The 13705-nt window shown below is 48.3% G+C and overlaps 2 long non-coding RNA genes across 3 annotated transcripts; both read left to right on the top strand.

Moving 5' to 3' along the window:
• The first annotated feature begins 712 nt into the window (after window positions 1-712).
• On the top strand, window positions 713-1788 carry LOC132453701 (uncharacterized). The gene is made up of 3 exons (XR_009524782.1): window positions 713-771; window positions 1362-1413; window positions 1718-1788. It is a non-coding gene; the product is annotated as an uncharacterized LOC132453701 (long non-coding RNA).
• Window positions 1789-1811: 23 nt separating this feature from the next.
• Window positions 1812-2895, top strand: LOC132453702 (uncharacterized). 2 transcript variants are annotated; one of them, XR_009524785.1, is made up of 3 exons: window positions 1812-2080; window positions 2284-2369; window positions 2502-2895. It is a non-coding gene; the product is annotated as an uncharacterized LOC132453702 (long non-coding RNA). The 2 variants fall into 2 exon arrangements; XR_009524783.1 differs by having other exon boundaries at window positions 1818-2080; window positions 2290-2369.
• Window positions 2896-13705: the final 10810 nt, after the last annotated feature.

A 13705-nucleotide genomic window follows, 5' to 3' on the forward strand; every position in this document is an offset into this window, starting at 1 on the left:
GTGGACGGAGGTCCTGCCTTAAGAATGATGTCGGGGTGAATGCAGCCAGTCTCTAAATTGATTATCACTCACTGCTACTGAACGGTTTCTGTTCTAAAATCGGTTACTTCAGCCGTCATCTAATGTGGCAGATTTAGAGAAAACCGTCCTTGGCTTAATGGAGCCATCGGTGAAGTTTTATTGAGACTCTAACCCCTAAATGTGAAGGCTAGAGTCTACGCTACTGGTACAAGAATTCTACAAGTTTTATCGTTTGTTTTAAATATTGAGTTTCAGCTGAGGCAGAAGACTGTTTGAATAATGTTAACAGTCAAATTTCAAATGTGTGCTGTTGAATTCACAGAATGTTCTACCATTCTCCTGCATAACACATTTTCAAGTGTGTGCATGGTTGTTATTTATTTTTTTAACTTGCAGTGTCTTCTATTCCTCTACATTTTACACCAAAAGCCAGTACTTTGGTTCAGAATGGTTTAAAAGAGGCGTCCAGAGAATAATCCCACCCACTGCTCAACTACCACCCCTGTTTGTTACAGACCCGATGGCCTTGGCTGATGGAGGAACTGCATCTGGAGGACGACCATGAATCTACCTGCCAACAGGTGGTACTGGTTTGCACTGGTTTGCATGAACTGAACATGGTGGACATGAGGCAAATTCCCTGCTTTTTGCTCCAGACCAGGACTCTGTGAGGGGTGGTGATGGAGCCGTGCTGAGGACCTGCTGGTGAAGGACGTCCCTCGTGGGGGGGCAAGGACAGCCGACCCTGAGGTGATTATACCTTACACTGCCACCTCAATGTGAAGGAGTAGGCTGCTAGACTAGCCACTCCACCAGCCCTACATCGGTCTCTTCAGCCATCGTTTTGATCAGAATGATTTTGAGAAAAAAGTCGCTGGGTTTAGGGAGCTGTGAGTGAACAGGATTTATTCACTCACAATTTTGCTCTCCATGTGAGGCTGCAGCGTCTGATTTCTCACATGAGTTCTGAAAGTTGTTATTCTGTAAAGGGGAAGTATTATACCACCAGGTGTGAGTGTGATTAGCCTAACAAGCGGTTTTGAAAATCTGCCCCATATGACATCACTAGTGGGCGTGTCCACCTAGATCTGTGCTGTACAGATCATTCTACCAGCCTACCCAGTGGACCGAAGTAAACGTTGCTCATCTATCCAGCACAGATCTAGGTGTACACGCCCAGTAGTGATGTAATATGTGTCAGATTTTGGAAACGGCTTGTAAGGCTAATCACACTCACACCTGGTGGTATAATGTCCCCTTTTACAATGAAGAAAAACTGTCTACTGAGGTGTGAGAATGTTTTTTTTTTTCATATCCTGATTGTATCGCTGACCCACCAGGATCCGCTCGGATCTACGATCGCTACGATGCGACTGCAGAGGTCTCTGGAAGGTAAAGGACAGCTGTGGGTCATCATTGTGTTCAGTCATGTGATGATCAGAACTAAGTGATTCAATTATTTATGGAACTGAACAGCATTTTCATCAACTAGAATATTTCAGTGTTCTGACTTAAAAGATTACAAACTATAGCTGCTTTGCATTTGCTTTAGTTTCTATGCAAGTTGGAAAGAATAAAACAAATCATATTCAATGCCCTCATTAACACTCCAGCCAGGGCTTTGGTTTAAACTGGGTGTCACAAGAATACCCCCCCCCCCCCCCCAATTGCTCAACTACCACTACTGTTTACACAGACCAGGAGTCCTTGCCTGAGGAGAGCTGATGGAGGAGCCGTGCACCTGGAGAACCATGAGTCTGCCTGCCAATAAGTAGTACTGGTATGTTTGCATGAACTAAACATGACTTGTACTGGGAAACAACAGTTTACTACCAGACATTATAGCAAACTACCACTGATGTCAGACCATCAAACTACCACTTTGATTGTGCCCAGACATTGAGGCCAAACGGCCCCGTTTGTCCCCAAACAGGAAGGCGGGGCATAGGGAGGTGATGGAGGACCTGCCTGGTGAAGGACGTCAGGGTGGGGCGAGTGACACCCGACTCCAAGGGGATATCCACTGAGGAGAGAGCTGAAGGAGCCATGCATCTGGAAGGTGAGTCTGTTGCTGATGGAACTCTTAACGGGGCAGGATGGGGTGTTTGGCTCTCCATCAAATGGTGCTGGGTTCCACCCCTGAGTTCTCAGACTACATGGCATGACGCACTTCTGAATTCACCAAGTCTCTTTGGCTCAGACGGTCTGCTAAATAACTGAATCATTGTATCCTTTTGTATCCATATCATCCGTCTTTGTAAGGTGCAGTTGAAATGCTGTGTCCAGTCTGGGACAGACAGACCTGAGCTGCATCAAACCTGTATCTCTGACCAGCTGGAGGCCTTTAGGTCAGTATCCCACTGCTGAAGATGACATGGATATCGTGTTCATTGACTACAGGTGTAATAACCTTTTGATAACGTGACACTACCTAGACAGTCAACTGAACAATATGCTGTTTTCCTCTGTCCACATTTCAGTGATCAACAACCGCCACTCATCGCTGGCCTGTGGATTCATCTCCTCCACACTCACACAACGTGACCTTGGCCTGTGGATTCATCTCCTCCACACTCACACAACAGGACTTTGGCCTGTGGATTCATCTCCTCCACACTCACGCAACGTGACCTTCTCACCATCTGTTGCACGTTTGGATGCACCTAGCGTGTTCCATCGAGGGTTCCTTCCTCCCCACGGTGGGAGGGTTCCTTGTCCTTCAAGGCGTCGGGGTTCAGTGTTAGGGACAGAGTTAGGGACAGATGGCTGCGCTGGATTCACGATACACGCTTTGTGATCAAAATGGGTTCGGACATCGGACAAAACGCTTCCCAAAATGTTTCAATGTGCAAACGATTTTATAAAATGTCTACTCATGGTGTTTATATAAAATCGTATATAACAAATTCTACCTGGTTGTGTGGCTTTTTCTGCATGTTGTGCATTATGTGATGTTTAATACTGACCATATTGAGTTAACCTTGACCCCCCCCTCTACCCTCACCTTGACCCCCCCTCTACCCTCACCTTGACCCCCCCCCCCCTCTACGGGACTCTCTAAATCGACGCCACTCCGACCTGGGCGGGACTTTACGTCCTACGTCACTCGCTATGGGTTTGCATGTGTGCGCGTAGCCGTTTGTCTCAGGGATCTGTGCGCGAACTCCCTTGCACTACAGATTACGAGCGTCAGTGTCGTACACGATGGAGGGTGGGTGACATTCCTACAGTCTGTGATGATAGGCTATATTTCTACAAATGACTTACTATTACTAGCGATTAACATGACAAAACAACACGAACTAAGCTAACATTAGACTATAGCCATACCAGATAACGCCATACCAGCTAACCCTAACTATTTCTATTAAACTCTGAACCATTTTGCAACAGGCAACTGTGTGTTGGTGCGTCTTATTGCTTCCCACGTCTGCGTCTGCATCTTTCCCACTCCTGGCTAATAGTTTCAGCTTTTGTACTGTATATCAGAAATGATCACCCTGTACCACACTGCTGACTTGTTGATGTTTTGTGAGCACTCAGGCATTTCTCTAGGTATCTTAAGTTTCCTACTGGAGTCATCAAAACTTTAAACTTTGTTATTGTAAGAAATATTGTGTTGTAAAAACACTTTGTGTCTTACCCTTAGCGTTACCCTAACCTTAACCCCAGTAACATTTCTTCATCATAAACTACAAGTTACGCAAAATGGCATACAAACATCCAGTCCAATATGAAAGAAAAAAGCTAGCTTCATTAAGGAATCGAACCCCTTATCCCCGCGTTAATGAGTTGTTCTCTGACCACTAACCCATCAGGTCTTAGTTCAAGAGTTAACCACTTGACAATCTTTAAACTTCGGTTGCCTAGAAATTGTAAAGACAGTGATGTGTGTACATTGTTCGAGTATCCGTCACTCGCGATGTGTGTGTAGTCCAAAATGAAAGAAAAAACCTTGCATCACTAGGGAATCGAAGAGAGTGAGAGGGGGAGGGGGAGGGCAGGGGGAGAGACAGCGAGGCACCGCAGGAGAAAAAAAAAACGAAAAGCAGAGCACAAGCACAGCGACAGGGAGGCGGAGAGAGCGAAAAACTGAAGAAAAAAAAAACGGCTCCCAAATAGGATCTTAAAACGGCTCCCATCGTAGAGCCGGTTCCAATCGTTCACGTCAAAGAGCCGGCTCTTTGAGCCGGATCGTTCGCGACCGACGCATCACTAATTAGGAGGCCGAAGCCCTAAAGGAAGTGATGCAATAGGTGACTGGGTCGACAACATTTAAGTAAGCTGTACTTTGACGTCTCTTATATATCAAAGGGGGTCTCAAAGGACGCACACGCTTCAACCTGTGGCTCCATCCCTACAGGAAATGACTCAGCAAGTGCTCCATCTCGTTGCACCTGCACCCAGCGGCTCGCTTGCAAGATTTTGGCCTGAAGTTCTTCCCAGACCTACACCCTAGCCATCCAACACGCATATCTGAGAATCAGCCCTCTCTTTAATAATGACAAAAAGTTATTAGAGAAATACACATTAACTTTTTGTTATCTCATAAGCGGTGTGGTGCCGGCTCCTTTTGACCTTTTGACCCCAGACTTCAAAAACGTGGCCACAGGCCAGCTGTGTTTTCACACCTTAAGCCACAAATGTCCACCTCCATCCCACAAAAAATGGGGACTAGAAACTAACCTCTGTCTTATGTACATTTACTGAACTGTTGGAGGTCACGCCCCTTTTCCGGCCTTTTCGAGAAAGCTAGGGAGGCTAAAATGTTTATACACATTTCCCGGGGCCCCGAGAACGACATATCCGAGATTTGGAGTTCTAGCCCTTAGAGAAAAAAAGTTTTCCCAAATGGACTGTCATTTGGACAAAGCCCCTCAGAAGTGTTACCTGCAAGACCTAATGGTTCAGAATGTGGTGGAAAAACAGTTTTTGAGATAGGAACGTCCTAACGCCCTGAAATTTGAATACCTTATTCTAAGGCCTAACTGGGACCCCCGCACCGAAACTTGGCCCGGTCGGACCCCGAGGGCAGGAAGGGGTGGCCCTTCCTGCCTGAAACTTGGCCCAGTCGGACCCCGAGTGCAGGAAGGGGGGGCCTGGACTTTCATAATCCTCGCTCGGTGACTGTAAAGGATGTTTGGTCGGATGTTATGACGAAGAATCATAATGTGAATGGGAATATTCTATAAATGTCTTGATATCATCTTTCGTCTCAACACTTCTGCTGCAGCCGCTTAAAGTCTCACTCCGAGGACCTTAAAATATGTAGCATGAAAATATCTTCACGGTGGCGTAACGGGACAAACAAGGTGTCCTTTGACATCTACATTTCGAGGCGATTGCAACAGTGCCACACATGATCATATTTGAATATGTTTCGGGGTAGTAATTAGCTGTCGATTTTGGAGGCCTTTATCAATAATGACCAGCTATAGATTTGCTTCCCGATGGAGATTTTTGACGAATTACATGTTATTTAGCATCTACACGTTAAGCTGAGTCCAATTAGATCAAGCTCGCCCTCTTGCTACACCGACATCATGTCCTAGACCTAGGTGTACCATGTAAAATACATGTTACCATTTGCTAGAGTGTCATGCTGGGTGTCATTGGACTCAGCTCAACGTGTAGATGCTAAATAACATGTCATTTGTCACAAATTTCTATCGGGAAGCAAATCAATAGCTGCTCATTATTGATTAAGGCCTCCAATTTCGACAGCTAATTACTACCATTAAACATGTTCGAATATGCTCATGTGTGGCACCGTTGCAATCGCCTGGAAGCGTAGATGTTGAAGGACACCTCGCCCTCTTACGCCACCGGGAAGATATTTACATGCTTCTGATTGACTAATGAATTGATTCAGCTATTCCCCCAGAAGTCTGGGGTCAAAAGGTCAAAAGGAGCCGGCACCACGCCGCTTATGAGACAAAAGTTAATGTGTATTTCCCTCATAACTTTTTGTCATTATTAAAGAGAGGCCTGATTTTCAGATATGCAGGTTGGATGGCTACGGTGTAGGTCTGGGAAGAACTTCAGGCCAAAATCTTGCAAGCGAGCCGCTGGGTGCAGGTGCAACGAGATGGAGCACTTGCTGAGTCATTTCCTGTAGGGCTGGAGCCACAGGTTGAAGCGTATGCGTCCTTTGAGACCCCCTTTGATATATAAGAGACGTCAAAGTACAGCTTACTATTGCATCACTTCCTTTAGGGCTTCGGCCTCCTAATTGATCATTGTAGTATAATTGAATGCCCTCTTTCATATATATGATACCTCCACCACTGGGACGTGGCAACAATTCTCCAAATCCATACGGGGAGGGGGGGGGGGGATGCTTGTGGACAGTAGGGTTGTACACTAGACATAAATAGGAAGCAAACTCAGGAGAAGGAATGACCTCTCACAAATATTTATTTAATAAATTGTTTCAAATAACCCTGCCTCGTTAAATCATTGAGCTTGGTGTTTTGCTTTCAAAAACAGGTTATAGAAGAAGTCTAAACTGCAGAAAATAAAAACATCCAAGCTGCCTTTTAAGGATACCTTGGAATATCTGTCTATTTTTTAACCATCGGACCCTAGTTTACGACAAAAACAACACAATGGACAGCAGCTCCTTTGCCGCGTGGTTTTTAGAGCCATATAAGGATTAGAGGGGCTGGTCGATAGCAACCACCATAGCAACCATGACGGTCAAGTGACTGGATGCAGCCCCGTTGAAAAAAATAGAATACCACCCTACACACTGAGGAGAATAATGATATTTAAATTATTATGACCATGAAGTCTTTATTTGCATGGGTTTACATTTCGTTCTGTGTAGCATGGAAAAATCGGAGAAAACCTCCCATTCAGAATGCATTGGTTTACATTTCGTTCTTTGGAGCACAGTTATTTTTATTTATTTATTTTCAGTTTTTGTGGAGGTGCTTCAAAGATGCTATTTTTTTCTGCAAAAATCCAATGGAAAAACCCGTTGGCTTTTTGTCAAGGGAAACCCAGGTCGACGCTCACTTCCGGGTTGGCCAACATACGTCACCCCTCCACCACTCTATACTGTAAAAACACATGTTCAAGTTGAATGATAATGCATGAATCTATTCATGCTATTCATGACAATTATTTTGGCCATGGTGGATCCAGATCTGTTCCGGAGCATTTCTGCACCTCGGGCAACAGCGCAGGGTTGCCAGGTCCTGCCTGCAAAAAACGTCCTGCCCACATACCGTTCAAAATCCACCCAAAATGTCCTAGAAGCAGCCCAAGTTGTTGTTTTAGCAGCGAAATGCATTGAGTGTGTGTGTGCGTGTGCGTGTGCGTATGTGTGCTAACACGCTATTTTATGTTGAAATGCGACGTAATCCAGTGTTCACGAAAACGTACACTGTCAATGTATGCTTTTGGCGACTGGGTTGGCTCTCAGATAAACGTGTTTCACGTCACAGGGTTTGGGAGGAAAGGGCGGGCCTTCTGAGAGGGGGTTCCGGGGGTTTCCTTCCGGGCGGGAGTTTTGGTTGTTGTAGTTTTCCGGTGGAGCTGTGCCTGCCTGTCCGATTGTGGAATCCAATAAACCTGCTATCAAGCTTACTTCGCTCAATACCTCGCCTGTGGTTATTACAATATCATTAAAAGTTACATAAAGTAACGGTTTAATAACACAAACGCAGGAAACACGTGAGCTGCTAGTTCAGCGAAAGCAGCGTCCCTAGCAACCTGACGTTGTTGAAACATGCGAGCGAGCCGATTAAATCTTCCTAATAACTATAAAACTAAAGATCAGACACAATCACTGACTGAAGATTATGCAAGTAAAAAGTATATTTCTCGCTAGAAATGTTATTAGAAACACGTTTAACGGTGAATCGGTCCTAAAATATTGCATTTCCCATTCAGATAATAAAGATGAATAAAGATCATACACATTCACTGACTGTAGATTATGCAAGGAAAATGTACATTTCTCGCTAGAAATGTCATTAGAAACACGTTTAATGGTGTATCTGTCCTAAAATATTGCATTTCCCATTCAGATAATAACGATTAATATGGCTACGTAACAATTTCACCAAATGCTAGGAGAACGTATCGCCCCCTGTTGGTGCTATTCCCCCATTCATTTCGAATGGAGAAGGACGCGTGTTCAGGGTGACGCTTTGGTCAGGCAAAGCGTCACCCTGAACACGCCTTACGATGTGGACAAACGTATCTATTTTACGCCTTGGCGTGATACCGGGTTGGTATGTTTGAGAGGGTGTTTACGTGTGTCTTATGGAATGTTTGCGTTTGTGAGTGTGTTTGTGTGTGCGCACGCACGCGCGTGTGTGTGTGTGTGTAAGTGTGTGTGTGTGTGTGTTGTGTGTGTGTGTGTGTGTGTGTGTGTGTTTGGGTTTGTGTCTGTGCGTGTGTGTGTGTGTGTGTGTGTGTGTGTGTGTGTGTGTGTGTGTGTGTGTGTGTGTGTGTGGTGTGTGTGTGTGTGTGTGTGTGTGTGTGTGTTGTGTGTGTGTGTGTGTGTTTGGGTCTGTGCGTGTGTGTGTGTGTGTGTGTGTGTGTGTGTTTGGGTCTGTGCGTGTGTGTGTGTGTGTGTGTGTGTGTGTGTGTGTGTGTGTGTGTGTGTGTGTGTGTGTGTGTGTGTGTGTGTGTGTGTGTGTGTGTGTGCGTGCGTGCGTGCGTGCGTGCGTGCGTGCGTGCGTGCGTGCGTGCGTGTGTGTGTGTGTGTGTGTTTGGGTCTGTGCGTGTGTGTGTGCGTGTGTGTGTGTGTGTGTCTGGTTCTCTGCTGCTGGCTGCTGTTTCTCAGCCGGCACCGCAGAGCGTGCGGGTGTCGGAGTGGCACTCTGACCTTCTCTCTGCGGACTGTAACTCAATCAGAGCTCAAGGCGTGACACTCTGACCCCGCGTGGGGGAGGGGGGGGGGGAGACTCAGAGAACCAGAGGAATAAACAGGCTGGTACGTCTATCGCTTTTATATTGCTGTGTGCATATGTTGTGCGCCTGTGTGTGTGCATGCATGTGTGTACATGAGGGGGGGAAATATAGCAGCGATTTATAGAGATGTCAATGTCCACGTGATAACACTAGAGTTCAGTTTGTAATTCACAGGTCGTCCGTCCTCTGACGGAGTGAATGACCCCTTCTGAGGGGGCTTAAGGAGCCAAGTGTTCTACTGTTTACCTACCAAGGATCAACTAGAAGAGGGGGCGTGGCCAGCGGGGAAACGGGTCATAGTTCTTTAGCCTGACGGACAAGATGGCGGCCAACAAGCCCTCTCTCAGCGTATAAGGTGGCATTGGACGGGTCAGCAACACTTGTAGATGTTTGGATAAGAGCGAGCAGCTAATGAGGTTACCTCTGGTGTCACCGCCGGCCCGATCGGTGTCAGCAGCTGCTGAAGCGACACGCCCACACTACGCCCACACTACGGCACCGCTACGGCACCGCACACAACTACACACAACTCCACACGACCGCACACATCTGCGTGATCTGCTGGTGTGTTTTGAAGTGAGTGTGTGTGGGTGTGAGTGGGTGGGTGTTGGTGTATGTGTGTGTGTTTGTATGTGTGTGTGCGTGGGGGGGGAGGGTGTGTGTGTGTGTGTGTGTGTGTGTGTGTGTGTGTGTGTGTGTGTGTGTGTGTGTGTGTGTGTGTGTGTGTGTGTGTGTGTGTGTGTGTGTGTCTGTGTGTGTGTGTTCGTGTGTGTGTGTGTGCGTGATTGTGTATACTTAGGTGTGCGTTTTGCCCTGTTTTGATATCTGTGTATTTGAGGACCTCAAGAACTAAAGTCTACTCATTCAGTACTGTTTGCAGTCACCCCTTTGCCATCCCACGCTGCAGACCACTCTTCTTCTTCTTCTCTGTTGTCTGTTCCTCCGGACCAACAAGTGTTCCCAGTAGTCAAGACTTGCATTGTAAAAATAGATGATCTGGCATGTGTGTGTGTGTGTGTGTGTGTGTGTGTGTGTGTGTGTGTGTGTGTGTGTGTGTGTGTGTGTGTGTGTGAGTTTGTGTCTGTCTGTGTGTGTGTGTGTGTGTGGTGTGTCTGTGGATTTGTGTGTGGATGGGTGGGTAGGTGTGTGTATGTGTGGTGATTGTGTGTCTGTTGTGCGACAGGTGTGAGGTCCAGTTTGTGGCGTGGAGGGTGAGAGGCTGAGAGGCTGAGAGGCTGAGAGGCTGAGAGGCTGAGAGGGTGGGAGGGTGAGAGGGGACAGGGTCACCCAGTGAGAGCAGCATTCCCAGTGAGAGGCGCGGCCGTAAAGAAAAGAGGCAGAAAGCCACGTTCTGGAGCCATGGAGACGCCTCATGGAGGGAGGAGAGTTACGGCCTCACGCACCAGGTTGATCCACGGAACGACGGAACAAGAACTGGCTCCGTTTTGGCCCTCAGGCACGATCGGAAACACCCACAGGCCTGCACGCACGCACTCGTAAGCACTTGTACCGCATACATACACACACACACACTCACACGCACACACAAACACACACTCACACACACACACACACACACACACACACTCACACGCATACACAAACACACACTCACACACACACACACACACACACACACACACACACACACACACGTGCCGCACCCCTCTACACAGATGTCCCTCCTATTGAAGAGGTTTCTGCCGGCTGCTGGTCCCGGTCAGAATGGAGGGCTGTGGTCCAACACAGCGACGACCCGTACGACGGCACGGAGGGAGGAGCAGAGTTCTGACGGCTGCTCAACAGGCTTGGTCTGGGGCTGGATGTAGAGGTTCACAGACACACCGCCTGTGAGGATACACATCCAGAGCGACGTGCAATAAGTCCATTAGTCAGAAGAAAGGGAAAAAACAGTTTATCTCTGTGGACGTTCATAGAACCAAGTGCCAAGCACTAACCATCACTAGGTTAACCCACTCCCCGTATACAACAGAGACAGCTAGGATAAGATGCTACACAACTAAGTACTATTTTTAAGTGCCAGGACGTCCACTTTCCAAGAGGATGAGGTCCCAGTGTTTCAGCCTCAATGTGGAGGAACTTTCCAGAAGGAAATCGCAGAGCAGAGACTAATCCGAGGCAGCGCCGAGCCAGAGATATGATGTCTTCGTTATTTACTGTTCCTCTATTCCCTATTCTGGGCCTGCCTCTGATTTGCATGTGGTTGAAGTCTCCATTTGTCTTCGCTGGTAAACACAATTTTATATCAGAATAAATTACGGGAGGAAGACTGATGCTCAGAACACATTTTTCTCAGGCTCTGCCAGCGCTTGTGTCCCGGCGACGCAGGGAAGGATAAATCTCTTTTCTTCCCCCTGTTTCGGCCTTGAATCATACCGGGATATTGAATTACCTCGCCGCCTGCACGCGGTGCGGCATTGTGCATTACGCTGACTGATAAGCTGTCAGGATCAGTTTAACTTAGAGACATTCAAAGACTAATATACCAGTGGAGGATAAGCCAACCCGCTCCCGTTAGAGTAAGCTATGGCGCTGTCACCCGGAGAAATATGATGCGGGCGTTTCATAAAACACGCCGCGTCCGACACCCAAGGAAACGTACGACTGGGGAGGGGTGGGGGGGGGGGGGGGGGACATGCGTGAATCTTTTTATTGTGATTCCTTTGAACAATTTTAAACATTGATGATTCATTCCAGGGAATAACCACGGTATTCTCCTGAGTGTCTGTCTCTGTTTGTGTGTGTGTATGTTTGTGGACGAGCGTGTGTGTGTGCGTGTGTGCATGTATGTGTGTGTGTGTGTGTGTGTGCGTGTGTGTGTGCGTGTGTGTGTGTGTGTGTGTGTGTGTGTGTGTGCGGTGGTCTGTGAATAAATGTGTGTTTGTTTGTGCGTGTGTTTGTGTGTGTGTGTGTGTCCACGTGTGAATAAACACCCTCTCAAACACATGTGCATTGTTGTGTGTGTGTATGGTTGTGAGTGTGTATGTGTGTGTCTGTGTGTGCATGTGAGTATGTGTATGCATGTGTTTGTGTGTGTGTGTGTGAGTGTGCACATGTGTGCATGAATGTGTGTGCATGCTTTGTGTGTGTGTGTGTGTGTGTGTGTGTGTGTGTGTGTGTGTGTGTGTGTGTATGTGCTGGTGTGTGTGTGTGTGTGCACGTGTTGTTCATCCTTATCATTAGGATGAATAACAGTCTGAGCCTCTGAAGCCAAATTAAAGATACACTCCGGTTCCGCGGCGTGACGAGGCGGCGCTCTCTGTACCCGGACGCCCGGCCCCCAACGCCGCCCCACAACGTTCACAAGGCGCCTGATGGATCCGTCTTATTTTACCTCTTTAACATATTCATGAGCCCAGCTGAAGGGCTTCTTCTACTCTCTCTAACTATCAACACTCGGACTCTGACAACGTGCGGCAGCCGCGTGGCGGCGGCGGCGGCGGGCGACCGGGCCGTCCATCACGGGCGTTAGCGGCCGGGGGGCTGAGCCACCAGAGAGGACCTGGAGGGGGTCTGTCCAGATGAAGCATCAGCACCGGAGACAGCAGCAGATGCTTGGAGAACCGTGTGTGTGTGTGTGTGTGTGTGTGTGTGTGTGTGTGTGTGTGTGTGTGTGTGTGTGTGTGTGGGAGCATGTGAGTGTGTGTCTGTGTGTGTGTGTGTCTCTGTGTGTGTGTGTTTCTCTCTACATGTGTGCGTGTGCATGTACGTGCGTGTGCGTGGGGTTTCATGGTAACACGTTAGTTCCTCGGAGGTCACCTCTTACAGACTGAGACGGTTTATCTGAGTCCTCTTCACTCTGTGGGACCGGGTCCCGTCTGGCAGCGGCGGGACGGAGGTTCTGAGGTACCGGAGGTTCTGTGGTGACAGAGGTTCTGAGGTACCGGAGGTTCTGTGGTGACGGAGGTTCTGAGGGACGGAGGTTCTGTGGTGACGGAGGTTCTGTAGGATGGAGGTTCTGAGGGACGGAGGTTCTGTGGTGACGGAGGTTCTGTGGTGACGGAGGTTCTGTGGTGACAGAGGTTCTGAGGGACGGAGGTTCTGTGGTGACGGAGGTTCTGTGGTGACGGAGGTTCTGAGGGACGGAGGTTCTGTGGTGACGGAGGTTCTGTAGGATGGAGGTTCCGTATGACGGATGTTCTGAGGTACCGGAGGTTCTGTGGTGACGGAGGTTCTGAGGGACGGAGGTTCTGTGGTGACGGAGGTTCTGAGGGACGGAGGTTCTGTGGTGACGGAGGTTCTGAGGGACGGAGGTTCTGTGGTGACGGAGGTTCTGAGGGACGGAGGTTCTGTGGTGACGGAGGTTCTCTGGGACGGAGGTTCCCCGGCCTCCGTCCCAGAGACAGGTGCGGACCACAGAGCTGACCCGTGGAGGTGGACGGGGGACGCCCACTGTGTGTTTGTTCACATGCACCTCCACGACCTTCCCAGGATCCTTTGCATAATAAAACAACAGAGTCATTCAGTGTCTCTAAAAACAAAGGCGGGGAAGACAGAGCGCAGCTTAAAGGCACGGCAATAAACACGGGAGGCAGCAAAAGGCCTGCCAGCGACCGAGGGAGAGGGAGGGCATAAACAAGATGGATGCCCGTCCCTTTAATATAACATAAAGAGCGAGAGGCAGAGGATAAAACACCCTGTTGTAATGAAAGGCCTTCACTGCGGCGGCGCAAGCTCTGGAGTCAGGAGGCGGCGGTGAGCCGAAAGGCAGAAGATCTCTGCTGCTGAGCCCGGC

This window comes from Gadus macrocephalus, chromosome 3 (genome assembly GCF_031168955.1).
Source record: "Gadus macrocephalus chromosome 3, ASM3116895v1".
Taxonomy (NCBI): Eukaryota; Metazoa; Chordata; class Actinopteri; order Gadiformes; family Gadidae; genus Gadus; species Gadus macrocephalus.